At 32.7% G+C, this 8,788-nt stretch overlaps 1 long non-coding RNA gene and 1 pseudogene across 2 annotated transcripts; both read right to left on the bottom strand.

The window, feature by feature from the left end:
* Positions 1–577: 577 nt before the first annotated feature.
* On the bottom strand, positions 578–2,288 carry LOC114410708 (annotated as a pseudogene). The gene is made up of 5 exons (XR_003666320.1): positions 2,190–2,288; positions 1,676–1,893; positions 1,337–1,548; positions 1,171–1,259; positions 578–807 (listed from the first exon to the last, which is right to left on the bottom strand). The product of XR_003666320.1 is annotated as an uncharacterized LOC114410708 (transcript).
* Positions 2,289–6,394: 4,106 nt separating this feature from the next.
* LOC114409561 lies at positions 6,395–8,388 on the bottom strand. The gene is made up of 2 exons (XR_003666116.1): positions 8,103–8,388; positions 6,395–7,080 (listed from the first exon to the last, which is right to left on the bottom strand). It is a non-coding gene; the product is annotated as an uncharacterized LOC114409561 (long non-coding RNA).
* Positions 8,389–8,788: the final 400 nt, after the last annotated feature.

Here is an 8,788-nt window from a genome sequence, read left to right as displayed (position 1 = left end):
TATAATTTGTTTTATTAGTATTTCGAATTATTTTATTTAATTAATAACTCAAACCTAATATTAAATTAATTAAAATATGTCATATAAATTTTTAATAAATCACGTGTCTGTTTTCACCCATTATTGCGTTAAATAATATAAAGTACGATTCCCTCATCTTAAAGAAATAAAATCACAAATTTATAATATGTATGTGTAGATGTGGAGATTTGGTTTTGGATGCGGTTATATACCTGGACTTAAAATTTTTCCTACAGTTTCTTATTATATATTTGGATTGGTAAAAAATTTAATCATTACTTATACTTTTTCATATCCATTAAATCCGAGTATGACTTTCATCTCTAAATTGTTTGCATATCATTAGTAAAAAAAAAAACGTTTTTTTTATCAACCACACTAATTTTTAAACTATAAGTTACAAAGTTTGCATTTTGGTCTTTTTAATCCATAATTTTATTATTTCTCTAAAAAAATTGATAATTTTATTATAAAAGGCAATCCTAATTTTGAATGATTTTATTATTAAAGAAATTTTTTAACTTATATTTTTTTTTGGTTACATACTTATCTTATATTTAAAAATATGAAATATTATTAATTATTAATCTTCAAAAGTGTATCAGCATCAATGCACAATTGGTAATGTAGAAAAATGTTTGTAACATTAAGATTGTCAGAAAGATGCAATAGAGAAGTGAAAATATAGTCTTTTCCAAGATATGATGGAATTGAAGGAGGCCTAACAGACTTCAAGAACTTTTGATATGGACTTGGTGAAATGCCAGACATTGCTGCACCCTCAACCTATAGAAGCAGCAGATGAATAAATGACTCAAGATTTCTCATATATTCACACAATAATTTTAGCAACATTAGACTAGACAGTTTTAGAGAACAAAGGACAAGTTTAAATTCTGTGGCAAGTGTATCTATAGGTAATCTTGAGTTAAAAAGAAAAAAAAATGATAATTTGGAACCTGTATAGCATAGCATGAAATGAGAGATATATTGGAAAGTTGAGAACAGTTGAACTTCCCAAAATAACTCCAGATATCTACTACATCTAGATTAATTGAAGTTCTATCAATGGACAATGATATTTATTTGAGGTCTATATCAGATTTACTACAATGAATCAGAAGGCAGAAGACAATACTAGGCACTCACATCTTGAGATGCTACAATTGTACCGAGTCTACGTTGTAATAATGCAAGCATATAGCCAAAGAAGGCAGCCCCAACAAGCATTGCAATTCCTGCAAATTGACCACAATCAATCTTATTGATCAAAAGGTTTTCTAGAGAAAGGAGACTCTGGATTGATTTAGTTTACCAAGTGTAAATCCATTTTCGCATTGATAAGCACAATCATCAAAGTGTAGTTGGATCTACCTGATGGCTTGGTTCCCCCTGTCTATGACAAGTAGGGAACAACTACTTCCAACATAAACCACATCCAACTCATTAGGAAATTTAGCTTCTTCACTTGGATCATCAATATGGCCCCCTCCCCGGCTCCATTTTCCTCCAGCAATTGTTGTGATCCTTGGAAACAAAAACCTTAACTAAATAAAGGCTCCAATTTACGATTCTAATGTGAGAAGTAGAAAAAAAGTCTTATGGGGGAGAGGACTGAGGAGGACAAAGGATTGCTCAGAGTATAACATAATGCTTGCTTGAATCACTAAATTTCCTAATTGTCATTTTCATTATATCTGCAACATAGATATTTCCTCGGTTATCAACCGTTATCCCCTTTGGGTGATTCATCCTAGCCTCCCTAAGCCTTCCCTCAACATGTTCAGAATACCCTTCAGCAGATCCTGCCACCAGCTTCGGTCTGGTATCTGCAAAATTGCATTGCACATGCCATTCTTTAAGTAAGGAAAATATTCATATAAATCGGTTCAAGTATGGCAGAGAAACTAATTAAAAAGAGAAGTCCCACATACACAACAATTTTGAAATGCAATATCAAGGGCATCACAATAATGGGATCAATGTTCCCAACAATCACAACAGGAAATGTTGATGGATCTTTGAAACATGTGCTGAAGAATTCACAAGCTTTCCATGGATCAACCTTTTGTAAGTCACTTTTTCTAATAGGTTGCAAAACAGACAATATGCTGAAAGTCAAAAGTAGATCATTCAGCCGATGAGTTAACTGATTTCAAAAGTCATACCCAGAAGAAATAAGAGTTTCCATAGTTAAGCTCCTTTACACGGTTTGTAAAAGCAGTATATGGATCCCTATCTTTAGCAGATACTGTTTCTTCAGCCATTTGCATGGCTATTTTCTTTCTCAATGCGATCAACAATCATCATATAAAAGAGGCAAAAAACCAAAAACAGTTCAAAAACCAAAATAAATTTATAAAAAAATACAAAAAAATCTTAAAAAATAAAAAATAATCCAGTGTATGTAGCTTCAAAATCATTACTGCTAAAACTACTTTTGGTAATGAGTTCAATAAAAAGCAGAAAAAAAAAACAACAATAATAATAATCGCTTTTGAATCTGAGGAGTTCCCTCGCAGATTGGAGAGCTTCTTTGAAGGCGAGGACTGAGTTGGAAGTGTCCTCAGGAAGTGCATCCTTGTTCATATCCCTAATCTCCTTGAACATTGGGATCAGAAGCTTCAGCCTCTACGCCAAGTTGCAATGCTGCTTCTTCATTGGAGGCATGTACTCGGAGATGTTGGCTATCTCGTTCACCAACTCGGTCACCTTGCTCGCGTTCTCGCCCTCCATGCTTGCAGATCCCGCTATACATCGCCATTTTAGGTGGATTGTCAGAGATCCAAGCTGAAGGAAACTCAACATCAACGATGATGAGAGGCGAGGGCTTGAGAGTAGTTTCGACATGATGACAGTGCCAACAGTGACGAGAGGCTAAGCCTCAAGAGGTTTGGGAGTGTGAGAGGTTTGGGCGAGAGAGGAATGTCACTGAAAATTTATATTAATTAGAAATGCAATTAACAACATCAGTTTTAATAAAAATAATGTTAAGTGGAAAAAACAACATCTTTATTAAAAATTAGTCGGTAACCCGTGCATACGCACGGGTCTTTGTCTAAATGATTTTCGATGGAAGAATAAAAAGAAAGAGATTATAAAAAGATAAAAGAACTAACATTCATATTAAATAGTTCTAAATAGTACAGTTGATCAATTGTCAAATTGTTTGAGTCACTTGATTAACCAAACTTCAAAGATTGATGTTCATGTGAATTTGAAACCCGTGCATACATATGAGTCACTCGATGGAAGAATAAAAAGAAAGATTGTAAAAAGATAAAAGAACTAACATTCATATTAAATAGTTCTAAATAGTACAGTTGATCAATTGTCAAATTGTTTGAGTCACTTGATTAACCAAACTTCAAAGGTTGATGTTCATGTGAATTTGAAACCCGTGCATACATATGAGTCACTCGATGGAAGAATAAAAAGAAAGAGATTGTAAAAAGATAAAAGAACTAACATTCATATTAAATAGTTCTAAATAGTACAGTTGATCAATTGTCAAATTATTTGAGTCACTTGATTAACCAAACTTCAAAGGTTGATGTTCATGTGAATTTGAAACTCGTGCATACATATGAGTCACTCGATGAAAGAATAAAAAGAAAGAGATTGTAAAAAGATAAAAGAACTAACATTCATATTAAATAGTTAATTGTTTGAGTCACTTGATTAACCAAACTTCAAAGGTTGATGTTCATGTGAATTTGAAACCCGTGCATACGTATGAGTAACTTGATTAAGGGACTTCAAAGGTTGATGTTTATGCGAATTTAAAACTTGTGTATACGCATGGATCACTTGATGTTCATGCAAAACAATTTTTCAGATCACAAAATTAACAAACTATATTAAGATGAATCTCATAAGACTTAAACATAATAAACAAAATAAATGTTTAAAACTAAAAGGGTTAAAAAGTATAAAAAAAGTATAATTAAATTGAGAATTGAAATTTCAAATAAGTAAAATAGTATTTTTATAAATATATGACAACATGTCAATTATAATATAAATTACTTCATATTTACATTTGTCAGGTCACTTAACAATTGTTAATTTACATTTAAATACTTGAATTTGAAGCACCTCAACAGTAACCACACCATTGCCTCTAATTACCTGCAATAATAGAGAAAAATTAGCAATTTCAAATCCATGTTCATGTTCTATTAACTGCACTGTCTTATCAACTTAAATTTTAAAGACAATGCAAAAGAATAGAACTCACCACCATTTCTATGAGATTTTTCTCATTGTCATTCACTTCACCACCAAAAAAAAAATTCAAGTGAAAAATGAGAGGAACGCTAATGTTTTAAAATCCCGTGATTGTTCTGACCTACTCATGATGGAGAGAAGGGATCAGGGAAGCGAACAAAAAAATATGATAATAGCATGACTGCAATTGTAAAGAAAAAAATTAAAGACGAATTAATAAGAATGAAGAAAGAAGACATAAATCCATTGCACAATAGCATGAAATTTGAAGTTGAAGTACCTCTCAAATAGCTTGAACCTTCCATAATTTTTTTTAAAAATAATAATAATAATAATAATAATAATAAACATGCATAAAACAAAGTACAAAGAAAGAACCTTGCAAGCAAGAAAATCAGAAAGTGGAAAAAAAGGAAAAAATCAGTAAGGAAGAAAAAACATGAAACAAACAATAATAACTAAATAATAATGATAATAATAATAATAATGATAATAGTAATAATAATAATAATAATAATAACAACAACAACAAAATAAATAAATTAATTAATTAAATACAAAAAGAGAAAGTAAGGAAAATTTATAATTTTCATTGCACTACCGACGTGATTTGTTTCCCGTGTGAATCTCAGCATTATAGTCGTCAATTAATTTTCGATGCAAGAATTAAAAGAAAGGTATAATAATTATAGGCACATTCACGTCTGGGGATATTTTCATTTTTCCTCTCCACATGGCATAGTTACTATACTATATGGAAGTTTTATTATCTCATTAGTTGTATAATTGTGGTTAAACCAAACATGAGTCAGGAGCAATACAAAGGCATTTCATAATGCTTTTGTGCTCCACCATCAAAAGTGAGGAGGGAAAATAAAGCAAAAAACAGTGAAAAATAGTGGTGAATTTTAAATATTTTATTTTTTATTTAATTTGTTCATTGTTGAATCCTACATAATATTGTATCGTTGCTTCTCCCTTTGCTTCATTAATGCTATTGAGAGTAAGAACCTTCAGGCAAAAGAGTTTTAGCTGGTGGAAGCATAGCAACAGCTCCTTTCTGAGGATCAGAATACTTAATGTACTCAACCTTCTCCTCTCCAACCTAGGAGTGGAAGCTCACCAATAATCTAGCAGTCTAGCACAATCCTTGTTTGCAACCAAATATATTGAAAACTTGAAACTTTAGCCATAACGACGATGAAGGAATTGGTAAGTGGAAAACTTGAAACTTTTATAAATCAGATTTGTAAACTATGATCTATGACTTATGAACAAATTATGGAAAACAAATTCAAATGATTATGGCTGAATCCTGCATAATACTCAACGGAAACAGTGGCCTTTTTATCCTATATTTTGAAGAAAATAAGAAATCATGTTTGAATTCAACATCATGATGAAAAATAAAGTCATAAACAACAGGGAAGCACATATTGGAAATCAAGTTCAAGGAAATGTGCATGCCAAGCAAGCTTTTCAAAGACCGAAAGCATCAACACACCAGTAAATAAAAATTTTACATTCCAAATAATAATATCAACAACCAACCACAACTCAATAGAAATAATTCTAAACTATATAGGAGAAATGAACGGTTCAGGAAAGCAAAGTGGTTTGCTTTCTCTGGAAAGACTCTAGTGCATGGGGGGATTTGTGCGTGTATTTTCTTCATTTATTTTTCCTCAATTCTGTTTAAATTTTCATCTGCATTTTCATTCTCCTTCACACCCTCTCTGAAGTTTTCCTGCAACAAACATACATATAAGGTGGTTATTAAATTTCAAAATTAATATCAGTTAATGTTGGCTATTTCCATATTAGTTGTATATTATATAGAGATATTTGCAGAATTGTGCCACATGTACTATATGTTCTATGTTCTATTATATCTCTGCATCAAACACTTTCTTGTATGTAGCTATTATTATGCTGATGATAAAATAATCAATATTATTAATGAATGCATACATGTATAAATAGCACATCACTTAAAAAAATGATAAACATCTCAGCCCAAAGACCTTCTTGAAGTATTTTCATTATAAGTTTTCAAGAAGTGAAATAAGCAATACAACTGAACCTAAAAAGCAACATGGCAGCAAGGATGCAAATAATGTTGTTTCCAGTTAATCAAAAAGCATAAAAGAAAAAGAATCATACAACTTTTCAAACATGCTAAAGCTCCACTAATGCTAACATCCTACCACTTTATACTTAGATAGCAATTTGAATCAATCTCACTTGTTGCAAATAATTTTCTAATTTCCTAAGAGATAGAATGCATCTGGTGTCTCAAAGATAGGCCATATGATTTGGTATCTCCCTGGCCTAAAGAAGTTGGGCTACTGGAACTCCCAGAAGCCTCTGAACTCCTATTCTCTCCATGCGCTTTTCACACACTCCATAACTTGTCAAAGATTCTCCTTGACCGCAATGGCAACAATTGAATGTCAGTTTTGTTGTTTTTGCTATTCTTCTTGCTCAACTTCCCATTTTTATGTAACTCTTCATCCTTGATCCTCAAATGACTGATATGATTCTTGAGGGTGGCTTGGCAGCTATCTCCCGTTGTTGTCTCATATCCCTCATCTCGGTTCATTGGAGAGCATAAAGGGTCGCATGCACTATTGTTACCGGGTGTTCGAAAGCTGATAGAAGACCTGACATAATCAAAGAAGAGAACATGCACTATAACTTGAAGAGGAAGGCGTTCATGCTCTGCTGCATGCACAGAAGCACCTGCTGTCAATTTTTGGACATCCATCAGTCCACATAGCTTCTATGATCAAGAGTTCAATCTTCAAGTTTGTGTGTATAAAAAAATATCTACAGAGAAAAGTCAACTTGTTTAATGAAGGTTGTATCTGAAGTATTAGTTCTTAGTTTAAAATTGACGCAATAAATTATTAAACAAAAGTATCTAAATGCCTCCTTAGTGGTGAAACTGCTAAAGATCTTTGAGAGTCAATCCTAAAAGAACTATGGCAGACAATTTTTTTTAGAAGCCAATAAATAGTATTATTAACACCAGGTCGTAGCACAAGCTGTGCATAAACTGGATTCATTAAAAGTTACAATATGATGCCAAAGATACGAACAGTCGATACAAAATAATAATGACAACAATGGCTTAAAAACATCTCAGCCTATATATGAAATAAAAAATAAGCAAAGCCAATATTCACTCCTGGAAACCGAAGGCACTTTTCAGAAACTATGGTAGACAATTAACCTATCGGTTAGTTTATATAATGTAGCTAGCAAAACATGATCATACAATAATCATCTGTCAAATCCACTCTGACTTTAACTTTGCTGCTAAATTTACACTCTTCATGATGTTCTGCAAATCTGACGCTACACATTTTCTTCTCATGTTTAAACATGAAAATTTGGATTTAGGAATTTGTCTTTATTCCCCCTTTTTTTTCTTCTAAAAATTAAGCATGCTCAAATTATGTGCAGCAATGATTTAGACTCCATATATGGAACAATTTAATTGTTTGCATTTAAAGATCATGCATACCTTTTTGTGGCTAATATGCCATCATTTTCACAATTATCATACTCCAAGTAGCAACCATGCAAACCAAAATAAAAATTCATCATACATCACCAAATCAATAACAATTGATTTATTTAATTTTTAATTAAAAAAAAATGAACTTGAGCCACCACTATAATACAACGAACAATCAATCAAATGGATTACCATATCAAAAGCGTTGTCTTGTTTTTCACCATATATCAGCAAATCAATACCACAAAGATCAACAATGAAACCCAGAAAGAAGAAACATGTAATCAAAAAAGGAAAAAATAACAATTAAAAATTGAGAATAAATAACCTATTATTGTTATTGGACCAAAGGAAATCAGGGGGCGCTTGATCGATGAAAGAGTAATCGAGAAAATCCCAATAGCCGCTGTCTTCTAAGGAATCCATTTGCACCAAACCAAACTGCCCTCCCTATCTTCTCTTTCAGAATAACACATGATGGAAACTTGCTTGTGGGACTTCTATGGAGGTTGGATCTTTGAGCTTCAATGGGGTCCTTTAATGGTGATTTTCCACCATGGAGATGCAGCGGAAGACAAAGGAAAAGAGGTGAGAGGAGGCGCGCCATCCATTAAGGAATAAGTCATGGAAGAAAGAGCTTCACCACCAAAATGAGCCTTGGATAAGAAGCTTGGAGAGGATGCTTCAATGGAGGAAAAGAAAGAGGGAGAGAAAGAGGGAGGGGGGAGCACGAAATTGAAGGAAGAAAAAGGGAGACAAGTTGAACTTTGAGTTGTGTCTCACAAGACTCTCATTCATCAAAGTTACAACAAGTGTTACACATGCTTCCATTTATAGACTATGTAGCTTCCTTGAGAAGCTTTCTTGAGAAAACTTCCTTGAGAAGCTTCTTTGAGAAAACTTCCTTGAGAAGCTAGAGCTTAGCTACACACACCCCTCTCATAACTAAGCTCACCTCCTTGAGAAGCTTCCTTAAGAAGATTCCTAAAGAAGCTAGAGCTTAGCTACACATAC

This window comes from Glycine soja, chromosome 4, assembly GCF_004193775.1.
Source record: "Glycine soja cultivar W05 chromosome 4, ASM419377v2, whole genome shotgun sequence".
NCBI lineage: Eukaryota > Viridiplantae > Streptophyta > Magnoliopsida > Fabales > Fabaceae > Glycine > Glycine soja.
This window is presented reverse-complemented; position numbering and strand designations above follow the sequence as displayed.